At 36.4% G+C, this 17,560-nt stretch overlaps 1 non-coding gene across 1 annotated transcript; it reads left to right on the forward strand.

Moving 5' to 3' along the window:
- The first annotated feature begins 15,934 nt into the window (after positions 1-15,934).
- Positions 15,935-16,042, forward strand: LOC148573786 (small nucleolar RNA R71). Its single transcript, XR_015905574.1, has one exon. It is a non-coding gene; the product is annotated as a small nucleolar RNA R71 (small nucleolar RNA).
- Positions 16,043-17,560: the final 1,518 nt, after the last annotated feature.

Here is a 17,560-nt window from a genome sequence, read left to right on the forward strand (position 1 = left end):
AAGTTAGCCTCAAACTTTTTGGCTAACTTTTGGCATGAAAAACACTCCCTGGATGAGCAAAAGTTTGCGCCAACGTTAGCCCCTAACTTTTGGGCTAACGTTGGCGCATGAAAAACTCTCCCTGGATGAGCAAAAGTTTGCGCCAACGTTAGCCCCTAACGTTTTGGCTAACGTTGGCGCCATGAGTATGCAAGGGGAGGCCAACGTTGGAGCAAAAGTTAGACCCCTAACTTTTGCGCCAACGTTGGTATCAGCAAGGAGGGGTGGCTGATGTAAAAAGTTGGAGTAAAAGTTAGCCTCCAACTTTTACTCCAACTTTTACTCAAACTTTCATGATTCCAACCCGGTTCAATTCAGTTCTTCTCCAAACTCCAAGAGCAATCAACCAAGGCCTCTATCAACCCAATTTCATCAAGAGCAAAGGCCCAATTGAAGGCTTGAAGACCATTTGAAGAAAGTGTATAAATAGCATAGGATTTAAGTTTTTCGTAGAGCTTCCCTTTTTAGTTTTCATATAGAGCTTTCTTTTCGGTTTGATTAGTGCACTTAGTAGAGAGCTCATTTTACATTCTAGCATTGTTGTTTTAATTCAAGAGAATTGGGGAGGAGAATTGATCTCTCTTCTTCCTTATTCTTGCCCAGCACTCTTTAATTTTCTTGCTTCGGATCTTTGGTGGAGAATTGAAGAACTTCTGTTTCAATCTCACCTTGGGATCTTGTTTAATTCTCTGCTTAATTAAATCTCAGTTTCGGTTAATTGCTTCTTCATCTACTTTCTTTGCAATTTACATTTCCTTTGCAATTGTTCTTGTTGGATCTAGGAAGGCATTGAGATCTAGACTTGGTTATCTAGTCTCTTGGGTCCTGAGATCTAAATTCCAATTTTACATCCTCTGTTTAATGCTTTTCATGCTCATTTACAATTCTGTTTTTAGATCTGGTTCAATCCAAGTTATTTTCTACTCCTCTGCTTGTTGAATTTTACTTTCCCTTGTTTAATTTCTGCAAATCCAATTTCCAATTCCCTTTACAATTCAAGCCATTTACATTTCTTGCACTTTAAGATTCTGCAATTTACATTTCTTGTGTTCTAAGTTTCTGCCATTTAATTTCTTATTCTTTAAGATTCAGCACTTTAAATTTCAGTTCTCTTTAATTTCATGCAATTTACCCATTCCCTTTACTTCCCATGTAATTTAATGTCTGCAAATCACAATTCACTCAACCAAATCTTGATTCGCTTGACTAAATCAACCACTAAACTAAAATTGCTCAATCCTTCAATCCCTGTGGGATCGACCTCACTCCCGTGAGTTATTATTACTTGATGCGACCCGGTGCACTTGCTAGTGAGTTTTGTGTCGGATCGTTTTCCGCACATCAAGTTTTTGGTGCCGTTGCCGGGGATTGATTAGATTGACAATGATTAAGTGAAGTGGCAGAACAAAAGAAAACAAAAAGAAACAAAGCTGGACACCAATAGCTTGAACCTTAGAATATATATCTGTGGTGTCTTTGTATTAGGATCTGCTTGGATTATTAAGCTCTTTGGAGTGCATCAACACTTGATGACTTGGGTTAACTAACCCGGGATCATCAGCTGAAAGTCCACTATCAAGAGCAACCTAACTACAAGGCATTTAGTAGCCTAAAGAGGTGCTGGGCATCAATGTTCTAAGAAGGAATGTAAGCCAAGTGTCTATAGTGAATAATGTGTCAAGTATAAAGAAAAGGAAATGAACTTGCTACACATGACACTCAAATAAAGCTTATGAACAAAATAATAGCCAAGGATAAAGAAATAATGAGAGGTCATAGCAGTATGTTACTTGAAGCTTGAAGGAGACTTTCTAGGCTTAAGAGTCAATAAGAAGTGAGTGTTTACATATCCACATAAAACCCCATGAACTACCAATAACACTCTACTAGCATGAACATCCTCTTCCATTTCATTCTTTCTTCTCAATAAATCATTTCTTGCTTGGGGACAAGCAAGATTTAAGTTTGGTGTTGTGATGACAAGTCATCTTAGCCTAGTTTCACTAACCTTTTTCTTTTGTTTTCAATTGAATTATGCACTTTCTTGAGCCATAAGCAAGCCAATTGGGTAGATTTTCATGTTTCCTTTGATTTAATCAACCATGTATGAATTCATGCTATTTCATGAGGTTTTATGTTATAATTGTCACATATTATGAAAGAATGAATATCTCATGATTTTGAGCATAGCTTTGATGTGTTTGGTTGATTAATAATAGGTGAAGAAAGCTTGGAGAAAGGTTGAAGCAAGAAGGAATGGTTAGGAGGAAGAGAGGACAAAAAGTTTGAGCAAAAGTTTGCCTCAAACTTTAGCTCAAACTTTTGGATTAATTGCAAATGAACCAGGAAGCAAAAAGCTGGACCAAAAGTTAGCCTCAAACTTTTTGGCTAACTTTTGGGCAAAAGCTGGAGCAAAAGTTAGCCTCAAACTTTTTGGCTAACTTTTGGCATGAAAAACACTCCCTGGATGAGCAAAAGTTTGCGCCAACGTTAGCCCCTAACTTTTTGGCTAACGTTGGCGCATGAAAAACTCTCCCTGGATGAGCAAAAGTTTGCGCCAACGTTAGCCCCTAACTTTTTGGCTAACGTTGGCGCCATGAGTATGCAAGGGGAGGCCAACGTTGGAGCAAAAGTTAGACCCCTAACTTTTGCCCCAACGTTGGTATCAGCAAGGAGGGGTGGCTGATGTAAAAAGTTGGAGTAAAAGTTAGCCTCCAACTTTTACTCCAACTTTTACTCAAACTTTCATGATTCCAACCCGGTTCAATTCGGTTCTTCTCCAAACTCCAAGAGCAATCAACCAAGGCCTCTATCAACCCAATTTCATCAAGAGCAAAGGCCCAATTGAAGGCTTGAAGACCATTTGAAGAAAGTGTATAAATAGCATAGGATTTAAGTTTTTCGTAGAGCTTCCCTTTTTAGTTTTCATATAGAGCTTTCTTTTCGGTTTGATTAGTGCACTTAGTAGAGAGCTCATTTTACATTCTAGCATTGTTGTTTTAATTCAAGAGAATTGGGGAGGAGAATTGATCTCTCTTCTTCCTTGTTCTTGCCCAGCACTCTTTAATTTTCTTGCTTCGGATCTTTGGTGGAGAATTGAAGAACTTCTGTTTCAATCTCACCTTGGGATCTTGTTTAATTCTCTGCTTAATTAAATCTCAGTTTCAGTTAATTGCTTCTTCATCTACTTTCTTTGCAATTTACATTTCCTTTCCAATTGTTCTTGTTGGATCTAGGAAGGCATTGAGATCTAGACTTGGTTATCTAGTCTCTTGGGTCCTGAGATCTAAATTCCAATTTTACATCCTCTGTTTAATGCTTTTCATGCTCATTTACAATTCTGTTTTTAGATCTGGTTCAATCCAAGTTATTTTCTACTCCTCTGCTTGTTGAATTTTACTTTTCCTTGTTTAATTTCTGCAAATCCAATTCCCAATTCCCTTTACAATTCAAGCCATTTACATTTCTTGCACTTTAAGATTCTGCAATTTACATTTCTTGCGTTCTAAGTTTCTGCCATTTAATTTCTTGTTCTTTAAGATTCAGCACTTTAAATTTCAGTTCTCTTTAATTTCATGCAATTTACCCATTCCCTTTACTTCCCATGTAATTTAATTTCTGCAAATCACAATTCACTCAACCAAATCTTGATTCGCTTGACTAAATCAACCACTAAACTAAAATTGCTCAATCCTTCAATCCCTGTGGGATCGACCTCACTCCTGTGAGTTATTATTACTTGATGCGACCCGGTGCACTTGCCGGTGAGTTTTGTGTCGGATCGTTTTCCGCACATCAAATAGCTTAATATAAACTGGTTTTCTTTTGTGGTATAGGTAGTACCGAAGACTATTGGAAAAGATAGGATGCTGCTCAAGTAATGGCTCAGGTTGAGGACTTGTGTTTTCTTCACTTTGCATCGATCTGTAGAATTTTTCTTCTACAAAATTCCTCAGCTGATTAAGAATATATAGTTATTTTGTTTACTGACATGATGGTGTTTGTGTTGTTGTAGTTAGTATGGGAAGGACTTGGACTCGGAGGAGGGACAGATGTCCGAAACTGGGGCAGGTAGAATGATAAAACCGATTGTGCTCTTTTGTGTCTAATGAATTTTTATATGAACTGCTTCTTTCCTTGTTTTGCAGCCTGGTTTATCTTCACATTCTCATGCCACCATTAATAGAGAAATGGTAGCAACTTTCAAATTCAGACAAATATCTCTTTCCTCTCTTGGAATGCTATACATCTATAGCACATGTATGCACCCCACTTTTTCTTATGTTTTATCTGTTAGGAGATGTCTTATCTTGTCTATGATGTTATGTATTTTGAAAGCATTTATTCATCTTAGTTGGTGCTATTTATGTTGATAATAAGCACCATTATTACACCTTTTCTTTTTCTATACAAGGTTCTACTACAGTCAACTCAATGATATGGTTTCTGCTGCATTTTATAATGATTTATTTCTCATACTGAAAGTTAAGCCAAGCAGCTGGTATGTGTAATTCTGGTATTAGTTTAGGGTTCAGCGGAGTGGTTGTATTTTTTCAATTATTTTACTAATGTACTATGTTATTTATACGGAAAATTTCTAAGGTTAAAGAGGCTATTTCAATAGCAAATAATGCATGCTGGGCTATTGGAGAACTTGCAGTTAAGGTATGTTAATGTTATGTGCTACACTCTGATTAAATTTTGTAGAATTGTATTGTGGCTGGAATCTAATTGGCTTAGTCAGAGTTATGTGCATAATGTAATTTTAAACTGTTAGTTTCAAAAGCCAATTAAGACAAATGGTTCTGCTCTTTGTGATTGCTATTTGGCTGTTATCTTTTAATTTTCCACTTATGTATTTTTGTCTTATGAAATTTTTTTTGTCTAAAACAACACTTGTTGGAACAATTGACAATAAATGTATGAATTTAACTAAATTTAACTAAATGTACCCACCGTATATTCACTTGTTGGCACAATTGACAATAAATGTATAAATTTAACTAAATTTCATAAACAGAAAGTTTAACTTGTTTCTTAAAAATACTTATTTGTAAATGTTTTACTATTCTATTCTATTTGTGTTTTGAGGGAACTTTTTTAAGTTGGGATTGGGATTTTGGAGTGTGGACGGGAATTTCCAAAGGAGGAAAAGAAAAGGCTGAAAAAGCAAAACCTTAGCTTATGAGCATGTGAGGGAGAGGACGACTTTCTCACTTGATAACTCAAAACCGATCATATAATCTTAATCATGAATCACACAACATGGCACTTGGCAAAGAGATGCTCATTCACCACACCCGTGACACCTTTTCTTGTTTTTCTTGTTTATTGCTTCTGTCCCACGAATGGTTTCTGATTCATTCAAATATGTATTACATAAGGATAACCAAGAAAAAAAGGGAATTTCACTTACCAGGAAAAAAAAGATAGAATTAAAGCTCAATCTATTAATTCTGGAAGAAAGCTCACTTGATTTAATGCTTGTTGCTTCTTTCCCTCAGATTATGTTATGCTAGTGTATAAGAGAGAATATTACTTTCTCAAAGTATGACAAATTAATTGGCAATGCTTGACTTTTTTGCAGATGAACATCACGAGATTTCTGAGCACAAGGAATGTGCAGCAGCTGTGATTTTTGTATGTAGAAGTAGAACCCACTACACTAGCCACTAATATCGGGTTGCCAAGAAGCTCTAAAGAATAATCATCATTAGGAATGTGCCTTAATAATACTATTATGAAAATCTCACTTCCTATTACTAATTAGTCACAGGTACAGTATAGTACTTAATTACTTATTTCACATTTCCAATGGATATATATGTGTGTATATATTAATGTAAAGTTGAACGTACATATTAGGAGGTTAATAAAAAGAGTAGTAGGTTTGGTAAGCTTTCACTGCTATATCTTTATGCCTTTTAGGATGGCTGTGAATGCTATAAACAATGCTTGTAAGAGATATTGGCATTTGGGATTTGATGAGTTATAGGTTATTCTTTTATTGATGGGGTGATTCTTTTGTTGTTGCCTGTCAAAGTTGCTGCCTTTAGGCTTTATAAGTTAAAAAAGGATTCACTTGGTTGCTGAAATTGATTACAGATTTGAGTTATCTTCTGTGGTCACCACATTTTAAAGCAACAGCTCAAAGAGAAAGCGACAACTTTAAAAGATGAACTTGGAGACATGAAGACCAAACAGTAGCAACAAGAGGAAGAGGAAGAGATTCATGGATTGTGGAGTATGGTTTAGTTATTAGAAGATACTTATGTATGATATAGTATTTTAGTTTTTCGTAGAGTATTAGTAGTAAATTCTAAGTGGTCTCTTGCTTATTTTGATATGACTATGCTTAATTTAGTGTGAGATGTATGAATATTCAAAATTAATTTCATTTCAATACTTTTGGTTCATTATAAATATATTTTGTTTACAGATAATTTTTATTATTTAAATAAATTATTTAGTATAATTTTATATTTATTTTTATTTTATTTTATTTAACTCATTTAATTAAAAATACAAAATTATATATGTAATTATATTATTAAATATTATATTGTACAAAAAATTATTGGAATATTAATTATATATATATGTATTAAAAATAAAAAAAATAATGAGGGACCTAAGGCTACACTTATATAGAGTAGCTATAAGTATACTATTTATTACATTTATAAAGTGATGCAGTAGCCTTGAAAAGTGTAGCCTATTCTTTTGAATTCTGGTAACCATTAGTGCTGAAAAGCGTAGCCTTTGGTCCTGAATAGCATCACTTAAAAAGCGTACCCTATTCTCAAAGGCCAGAAGCGTAGCCTTTGATACAGAAAAGCATAGCCTTTGAGAATAGGCAACGGCCGAATAGGAATCACCCCAAAAAGCGTAGCCGTAGCCCAGAAAGCGTAGCCGTAGCCTAAGGCATCATTTTTTTTACTTTTGGCTACACTTTTCAAGTGTACCTGAATGGGTGTTTTTCTTGTAGTGTTTGTAAAGATAATATAAAAAGATATTTTTGAAAAGATATGATTGAAATTAGTTTTGAAAAAGATTTGATTTTTAAAATCACAATTAATGACTTGATTCACAAGAAATCACAAGATATGATTCTAGAACTTAAAGTTTGAATCTTTCTTAACAAGTAAGTAACAAACTTGAAATTTTTGAATCAAAACATTAATTGTTGATGATATTTTCGAAAATATGATATAAAATTAAGAAATAGATTTTTGAAAAATATTTTTAAAATTTTCGAAAATAAATAAGAAAAGTGAAAAAGATATGATTTTTGAAAAAGATTTTGAAAAAGATAAGATTTTTAAATTGAAAATTTGATTTGACTCATAAGAAACAACTAAATTTTAAAAAATTTTGAATAAGTCAACTCAAATTTTCGAATTTATGAGAAGAAAAAGGGGAAGATATTTTTTTTTATTTTTGAATTTTTAATGATGAAAGAGAAAAACATCAAAAAGACTCGATGCATGAAAATTTTGGATCAAAACATGTGATGCATGCAAGAACACTATGAATGTCGAGATGAACACCAAGAACACTTTGAATGTCAAGTTGAACATCAAGACTTATTTTTGAAAATTTTTTTTTATGAAAGAAAAAATGCAAGACACCAAACTTAAAGATTTTTAATTTTTAGACACTAAGAATTCAAGAATGCATATGAAAAACAAGAAAAGACACAAAACAAGAAAATATGAAGATCAAACAAGAAGACTTACCAAGAAGAACTTGAAGATCATGAAGAACACTATGAATGCATGAGTTTTCGAAAAATGCAAAATTTTTTTTTTAGAAAAAAAAATGCAATTGACACCAAACTTAAAAATTGACTCAAGACTCAAAGAAGAAACACAAAATATTTTTTGAATTTTTGATTTTATGATTTTTTTGTATTTTCTTTTAAATTTTTTTTTGAAAAACATATAGGAAAAAGAAAATAAGAAATTCAAAATTTTTAATAAGAATCCCAGGAATGTTTCAATGTTGGCCTAAAGCTACAATCCAAGGGTTGGGCATGGCTTAATAGCCAGCCAGCTTTAGGATATAAATCAGGCATGCAACAGCTGATATTCCAATTAACTTGCCTCTATGCTGATAGTTGGAAGCCACAGTCCAAAAGAATTAGACATGGCTTTACAGCCAGCCAGGCTTCAACATGCTTCATGAAACACTAGAATTCATTCTTAAAAATTTAGAATAATTTTCGAAAACAGATGAGAAATTTTTGAAAGATTTTTGAAAATTTTTTGAAAATAAAACAAAAAGAAAATTACCTAATCTGAGCAACAAGATGAACCGTCAGTTGTCCAAACTCGAACAATCCCCGGCAACGGCGCCAAAAACTTGGTGCACGAAATTGTGATCCCTGGTAATGGCTCCAAAGACTTGGTGCTCTAATCTTAATTCATAATTTGTCACAACTTCGATACAACTAACCAGCAAGTGCACTGCGTCGTCCAAGTAATAAAACCTTACGTGAGTAAGGGTCGATCCCACGGAGATTGTTGGTATGAAGCAAGCTATGGTCATCTTGCAAATCTCAGTCAGGCGGATATTGAATGGTTATAGAGTTTTCGAATAATAATAGTAAATAAAACATAAAATAGGATAGGGATACTTATGTAATTCATTGGTGAGAAATTCAGATAAGCGTATAGAGATGCTTTCGTTCTTCTGAACCTATGCTTTCCTGCTGTCTTCATCCAATCAGTCCTACTCCTTTCTATGGCAAGCTGTATGTTAGGCATCACCATTGTCAATGGCTACATCCTGTCCCCTCAGTGAAAATGGTCCAATGCGCTTTCACTGCATGGCTAATCATCTGTCGGTTCTCGATCATACTGGAATAGGATCCATTGATCCTTTTGCGTCTGTCACTACGCCCAGCACTCGCGAGTTTGAAGCTCGTCACAGCCATCCCTTCCCAGATCCTACTCGGAATACCACAGACAAGGTTTAGACTTTCTGGATCTCAGGAATGGCCATCCATGGGTTCTAACTTATACCACGAAGATTCTGATTAAGGAATCCAAGAGATACTCATTCAATCTAAGGTAGAACGGAAGTGGTTGTCAGGCACGTGTTCATAGGGAATGATGATGACTATCACGATCATCACATTCATGTTGAAGTGCGAATGGATATCTTAGAAGTGGAATAAGTTGAATTGAATAGAAAAACAGTAGTACTTTGTATTAATTCATGAGGAACAGCAGAGCTCTACACCTTAATCTATGGTGTGTAGAAACTCTACCGTTGAAAATACATAAGTGATGAAGGTTCAGGCATGGCCGAATGGCCAGCCCCCAAACGTGATCAAAGGATCAAAAGATAATCCGAAGATGTAAATACAATAGTAAAAAGTCCTATTTATACTAGACTAGCTACTAGGGTTTACAGAAGTAAGTAATTGATGCAGAAATTCACTTCCGGGGCCCACTTGGTGTGTGCTTGGGCTGAGCTTGAAGTTTACACGTGCAGAGGCTTCTTTTGGAGTTGAACGCCAAGTTGTAACGTGTTTTTGGCGTTCAACTCTGGTTTGTGACGTGTTTCTGGCGTTTAACTCCAGACTGCAGCGTAGAACTAGCGTTCAACGCCCTTTTGCATCGTCTACACTTGGGTAAAGTATGGACTATTATATATTGCTGGAAAGCCCTGGATGTATACTTTCCAATGCCATTGAGAGCGTGCCATTTGGAGTTCTGTAGCTCAGAAAATCCACTTTGAGTGCAGGGAGGTCAGAATCCAATAACATCAGCAGTCCTTCTTCAACCTCTGAATCTGATTTTTGCTCAAGTCCCTCAATTTCATCCAGAAAATACCTGAAATCACAGAAAAATACACAAACTCATAGTAAAGTCCAGAAATGTGAATTTAACATAAAAAATAATAAAAACATCCCTAAAAGTAACTAGAACCTACTAAAAACATACTAAAAACAATGCCAAAAAGCGTATAAATTATCCGCTCATCAATCAATAACATTTCTCCTTTTTTATTATTCTTTCAAAAGCTAACAATTTTAACATTCATAAACAACAATATCAAAAATATGCACTGTTCAAGCATTCATTCAGAAAATAAAAAGTATTGCCACCACATCAAAATAATTAAACTAATTTTAAGATAAATTTCGAAATCCATGTACTTCTTATTCTTTTGCAATTAAAAACATTTTTCATTTATTTAAGAAAGGTGAAGGATTCATAGGACATTCATAGATTTAAGACATAGACACTAGACACTAATGATCATGTAATAAAGACACAAACATAGACAAAATATAAAGCATAGAAACCGAAAAATAGAAAAATAAGAACAAGAAAATTAAAGAACAGGTCCACCTTAGTGATGGCGATTAGTTCTTCCTCTTGAAGATCTTATGGAGTGCTTGAGCTCCTCTATGTATCTTCCTTGCCTTTGTTGCTCCTCTCTCATGGCCTTTTGGTCCTCTCTGATTTCATGGAGGATGATGGAGTACTCTTGGTGCTCCATTCTTATTTGCTCCATGTTGAAACTTAATTCTCCTAAAGAGGTGTTGATTTGCCCCCAATAGTTGTGTGGAGGAAAGTGCATCCCTTGAGGAATCTCAGGGATTTCTTGATGAGGAACTTCCTCATGCTTCTGTTGAGGTCCATGAGTGGGCTCTCTTGTTTGATCCATCCTCTTTTTAGTGATGGGTTAGTCCTCTTTAATGAGGATGTCTTCCTCTATGACAATTCCAGCTGAATTGCATAGATTATAGATGAGATGCGGAAAGGCTAACCTTGCCAAAGTAGAGGGCTTGTCCGCCACCTTGTAGAGTTCTAGAGGTATGATCTCATGAACTTAGCTTCTACTTCCTCTCTATTCATGATACTATGGATCATGATATCCCAGTCCACAGTAACTTCAGACCGGTTGCTAGTAGGAATGATAGAGCGTTGGATGAACTCCAACCATCCCCTAGCTACGGGTTTGAGGTCAGGCCTTCTCAATTGAACCGGCTTGCCTCTTGAGTCTCTCTTTCATTGAGCTCCTTCCACACAAATGTCCATGAGGACTTGGTCTAACATTTGATCAAAGTTGACCCTTCTAGTGAAAGGATGAGGATCTCCTTGCATTATTGGCAAGTTGAATGCCAACCTCACATTTTCCATACTGAAATCCAAGTAATTCCCCCGAACCATTGTGAGCCAATTCTTTGGGTTTAGGTTCACACTTTGATCATGGTTCTTAGTGATCCATGCATTAGCATAGAACTCTTGAACCATTAAGATTCTGACTTGTTGAATGGTTTGGTGAGAGCTGCCCAACCTCTTCTTCGAATCTCACGTCGGATCTCTGGATATTCACTATTTTTTAGCATGAAGGGGACTTCGGGAATCACCCTTTTCTTGGCCACAACTTAATAGAAGTGGTCTTGATGCACTTTTGAGATGAATCTCTCCATCTCCCATGACTCGGAGGTGGAAGCAATTGCCTTCCCTTTCCTCTTTCTAGAGGTTTCTCCGGCCTTAGGTGCCATTAATGGTTATGGAAAAATAAAAAGCAGAGCTTTTTCCACACCAAACTTAGAAGGTTTGCTCGTCCTCGAGCAAAAGAAGGAAGAAATGAGGAGAAGAAGAAGAAATTGAGGAGATGAAGGGGAGGAGTGAATTCGGCCAAGGGGGTTTAAGTGTGTAAGATGTGTGAAATTGAAGGTGGTAAGGAGGGGTATTTATAAGGTAAGAGAGAGAGGGAAGTCGTGTATGAGGGGTTGGGTTTGGGAGGGAAATGGTTTGAATTTGAATGGTGAGGTAGGTAGGGTTTTATGATGGATGGATGTGAGTGGTAAAGAGATTGTGGGGAAAAGGGTAGGATTTGATAGGTGAATGGTATTTGGGGAAGAGGTATTGATGGGATTGGTCAAGGGTATTTGGGGAAGAGTGTTATGGAGAGGTGTGAAGAGGCGAGAGAGTGAGTTGGGGTAGGTAGAGATCTTGTGGGGTCCACAGATCTTGAGGTGTCAAGGAATTCTGCTCCCTGCACCATTCTGGCATTTAAACGCCCTCTATGTGCCATTTCTGGCATTTAACGCCAACTCTGCTACCTTTTCTGGCGTTAAATGCCAGGCTGATGCCCCTTTCTGGCGTTTAACGCCCATCAGACACCCTTTTCTGGCATTAAATGCCAGTCTGTCTGCCAATTCTGGCGTTTAACACCAGCCAGACACCAGACACCTTTTTCTGGTGTTAAACGCCAGTCTGTCTGCCATTTCTGGCGTTTAACACCCAGAATGCTGCTAGACTGGGCGTTAAACACCCATTCTGCTATCCTTACTGGCGTTTAAATGCCAGTAAGCCTGTCCTCTAGGGTGTGTTATTTTTTATGCTATTTTTGATTCTGCTTTAATTCTGTAGCTGTTTTTGTGACTTCACATGACCATCAACCTAAGGAAAACATAAAATAACAATGGAAAACAAATATATAAATATAATTAAATAACATTGGGTTGCCTCCCAATAAGTGCTTCTTTAATGTCAATAGCTTGACAGTGAGCTCTTAGAGAGCTTCACAGAGACTCAGAGCTTTAATGGTGGTCTCCCAACACCAAACTTAGAAGTTGAGTGTGGGGGCTCTGTTTGACTCTGTGTTGAGAGAAGCTTTTCATGCTTCCTCTCCATGGTTACAGAAGAAGATCCTTGAGCCTTAAACACAAGGTAGTCCTCATTCAATTGAAGGACTAACTCTCCTCTGTCCACATCAATCACAGCCCTTACTGTGGCTAGGAAGGGTCTTCCAAGGATGATGGATTCATCTTCATCCTTTCCAGTGTCTAGGATTATGAAAGATGTAAAAGCCTTCAACCTTCACTAAGACATCCTCTACAAGTCCATAACTCTATTTTCTTGATTTGTCTGTGGTGCACGAAATTGTGATCTCAGACAACGGCGCCAAAAACTCTGTACGCACGTCTTAATAAATTGTTTTTCATTCACAACTTCGATACAACTAACCAGCAAGTGCACTGGGTCGTCCAAGTAATAAACCTTACGTGAGTAAGGGTCGATCCCACGGAGATTGTTGGTATGAGGAAAGCTATGGTCACCTTGTAAATCTCAGTCATGCGGATAATAATTGATTATGGAGTTTTCGAAAATAATACTAATTAAACAGAAAATAAAGATAGAAATACTTATGTAATTCATTGGTGAGAATTTCAGATAAAGGTATAGAGATGCTTTCGTCCCTCTGAACTTCTGCTTTCCTGCTGTCTTCATCCAATCGGTCCTATTCCTTTCCATGGCTGGCTTTATGTAAGGACATCACCATTGTCAATGGCTACTTTTCATCCTCTCTGGAAAATGGTCCGATGCGCTATCACTGCATGGCTAATCGTCTGGAGGCATCACCGCAGTCAATGGCTGCATCCTATCCTCTTGTGAAAATTGTCCAAATGCTCTGTCACAGCATGGCTAATCATCTGAGGTTCTCGATCATACTGGAATAGGATTCACCCTCCTTTTGCGTCTGTCACTACGCCCAGCACTCGCGAGTTTGAAGTTCGTCACAGTCATTCAATCCCTGAATCCTACTCGGAATACCACAGACAAGGTTTAGACTTTCCGGATTCTCATGAATGCCGCCATCAATCTAGCTTATACCACGAAGATTCTGATTAAGAGATCCAAGAGATAATCATCCAATCTAAGGTGGGACGGAAGTGGTTATCAGGCACGCATTCGTGGGGGAATGATGATGATTGTCAGGTTCATCACATTCATGTTGAAGTGCGAATGAATATCTTAGAAGCAGAATAAGTTGAGTTGAATAGAAAAACAGTAGTACTTTGCATTAATTCATGAGGCACAGCAGAGCTCCACACCTTAATCTATGGAGTGTAGAAACTCTACCGTTTGAAAATACATAAGTGAGAGGTCCAGGCATGGCCGAATGGCCAGCCCCCATGATCTAAGAACCAGATGTCCCAAGATGTCTAATACAATAGCAAAAGGTCCTATTTATAATAAACTAGCTACTAGGGTTTACAGAAGTAAGTAATTGATGCATAAATCTACTTCCGGGGCCCACTTGGTGTGTGCTTGGGCTGAGCTTGAATGTTACACGTGCAGAGGCTCTTTCTGGAGTTGAACGCCAGGTTGTAACGTGTTTCTGGCGTTCAACTCTGGTTTGTGACGTGTTTGTGGCGTTTAACTCCAGACAGTAGCGTAGAACTGGCATTCAACACCCTTTTATGTCGTCTAAACTCAGCCAAAGTATGGACTATTATATATTGCTCGAAAGCCCTGGATGTCTACTTTCCAACGCAATTAGAAGCGCGCAATTTTGAGTTCTGTAGCTCCAGAAAATCCACTTTGAGTGCAAAAAGGTCAGAATTCAACAGCATCAGCAGTCCTCCTTCAACATCTGAATCTGATTTTTGCTCAAGTCCCTCAATTTCTGCCAGAAAATACCTGAAATCACAGAAAAACATACAAACTCATAGTAAAGTCTAGAAATATGAATTTAACATAAAAACTAATAAAAACATCCCTAAAAGTAACTAGATCCTACTAAAAACATACTAAAAACAATGCCAAAAAGCGTATAAATTATCCGCTCATCAGTCTGCCATCTCTAGTGAGATTCTTGCAGCTTGTACCTCAAAGATCCCTAGTTTCTCCATTACAGAGAGTGGCATGAGGTTTATACCTGACCCCAGGTCACATAGAGCCTTCTTAAAGGTCAAGGTCATGGTGCCTATGGTACAGGGTATTAAGAATTTTCCGGGATCCGGTTTCTTCTGAGGTAATTTCAGTTGAACCAAGGCATTCAGTTCTTTGATGAGCAATGGAGGTTCATCCTCCCAAGTCTTATTACCAAATAACTTGGCATTCCACTTTATGATTGCTCCTAGATATTGAGCAACTTGCTCTTCAATAATATCTTCATCCTCTTCAGAGGAAGAATACTCATCAGAGCTCATGAATGGCAACAGTAAGTTAAGTGGAATCTCTATGGTCTCTATATGAGCCTCAGATTTCTTTGGTTCCTCATTAGGGAACTCCTTAGTGGTCAGTGGACATCCATTGAGGTCTTCCTCACTGGAAATCACTACCTCTTCCTCCTCTATAGTTTCGGCCATGTTGGGTATATTGATGGCCTTGCATTCTCTCTTTGGATTCTCTTCTGTATTGTTTGGTAGAGTATTAGGAGGGATTTCAGTAACTTTTTTACTCAGCTGACCCACTTGTGCCTCCAAATTTCTTATAGAGGACCTTGTTTTAGTCATAAAACTGAGAGTGGTCTTAGATAGATCAGAGACTATGGTTGCTAAGTCAGAGAGGCTCTACTTAGAATTCTCTGTTTGTTGCTCAGAAGATGATGGAAAAGGCTTGCTATTGCCAAACCTATTTCTCCCACCATTATTATTATTGAAGCCTTGATTAGGCTTCTGTTGATCCTTCCATGAGAAATTAGGATGATTCTTCCATGAAGGATTATAGGTATTTCCATAGGATTCTCCCATGTAATTCACCTCTTCCATTCCAGGATTCTCAGGGTCATAAGCTTCTCCTTCAGATGAAGCTTCTTTAGTAATGCTGGATGCAGCTTGTATTCCAGTCAGATTTTGAGAAATCATATTGATTTACTTAGTCAATATTTTATTCTGAGCCAATATGGCATTCAGAGTATCAATCTCAAGAACTCCTTTCTTTTGAGTCATCCCATTATTCACAGGATTTCTTTAAGAAGTATACATGAATTGGTTATTTGCAACCATTTCAATGAGTTCCTGGGCTTCTGTAGGCGTCTTCTTCAAATGAAGAGATCCACCAGCAGAGTGATCCAAGGACATCTTGGATAATTCAGACAGACCATCATAGAATATACATAGGATGCTCCATTCTGAAAGCATGTCAGAAGGACACCTTCTGATCAATTGCTTGTATCTTTCCCAAGCTTCATAGAGGGATTCACCTTCCTTCTGTCTGAAGGTATGGACTTCCACTCTAAGCTTGCTCAACTTTTGAGGCGGAAAGAATTTGGCCAAGAAAGCATTGACCAACTTTTCTCAAGAGTTCAGGCTTTCTTTAGGTTGAGTCCAACCATATCCTAGCTCTGTCTCTTACAACAAAGGAGAAAAGTATAAGCCTGTAGACCTTAGGATTAACCCCATTGGTCTTAACAGTGTCACAGATTTGCAAGAATTCAGCTAAGAACTGATGAGGATCTTCCAATAGGAGTCCATGAAACTTGTAATTCTGCTGCATTAGAGAAACTAATTGAGGCTTAAGCTCAAAGTTGTTTGCTCCAATTGCAGGAATTGAGATGCTTCTTCCATAGAAGTCAGAAGTTGGTATAGTAAAGTCACCAAGCATCTTCCTTGCATCTCCACCATTGTTGTTATTTTTGGCTGTCATGTCTTCTTCTTTTTCGAAAATTTCTGTAAGGTCCTCTCCGGAGTGTTGTGCTTTAGCTTCTCTTAGCTTTTCTCTTCAGAGTCCTTTCAGGTTCAGGATCAGCTTCAACAAGAATGTCCTTATCCCTGTTTTTGCTCATATGAAAAAGAAGAGAATAGAAAAGAAGAGGAATCCTCTATGTCACAGTATAGAGATTCCTTTATGTAAGTAGAAGAATGGAAGAATAGAAGAATGAGGTAGAGAGGGAATAAGAAAAATTCGAACACAGAGAGAGGGAGAGGGTTCAAATTTTAAGAAGAGGGATGTCAGTGAATAAATAAAAGAAATAGAAAGAGATGAGAGAGAAGAAGTATTCGAAAATTAAAATAAAATAAAAATATTTTTATTTTTATTTTAATTATTAGTTAGAATTCGAAATTAAGAAAAGGAATAAAAGTAATTTGAAAAATAAATAAATTAATTAATTAAAAAGATTTTTGAAAAAGTTGTTAGTTGGTTTTCGAAAATTAGAGAGAAAGAAAATTAATTGAAAAAGATTTGAAAATCAATTTTGAAAAGATAAGAAATTAGAAAAGGATTTTGAAATTAAATTTTGAAAAAGATATGATTGAAATTCATTTTGAAAAAGATTTGAAAAGGAAATTAAAAAGATTTGATTTTTGAAAATTAAAGTTGATGACTTGACTAACAAGAAACTAAAAGATATGATTCTAGAATCTAAAGATTGAACTTTTCTTAATAGGCAAGTAACAACTTGAAATTTTTGAATCAAAACATTAAATGTTAGCAATAATTTCGAAAATATGAAATAAAATAAGAAAAAGATTTTGAAAATTAATTTTGAAGAATTTTCGAAAAAACATGAAGGAAAAATGAAAAAGATTTGATTTTGAAAAAGATTTGAAAATATAGAATTTTTAATTTGAAATTTTGACTTGACTAACAAGAAACAACTAAAATTTAAAACTTTTGACTAAATCAACCCAAAATTTCGAAATTTATGAGTAAAATAAGGGAAAGATCTTATTTTTTATTTTTGAATTTTTAATGAGGAGAGAGAAAAACAACAAAATGACACAAGGCATAAAAATTTAAGATCAAAGCAAAAAATGCAT

The sequence above is a fragment of the Arachis ipaensis genome, chromosome B2, assembly GCF_059453495.1.
Source record: "Arachis ipaensis isolate K30076 ecotype BB chromosome B2, ASM5945349v1, whole genome shotgun sequence".
Lineage (NCBI taxonomy): Eukaryota > Viridiplantae > Streptophyta > Magnoliopsida > Fabales > Fabaceae > Arachis > Arachis ipaensis.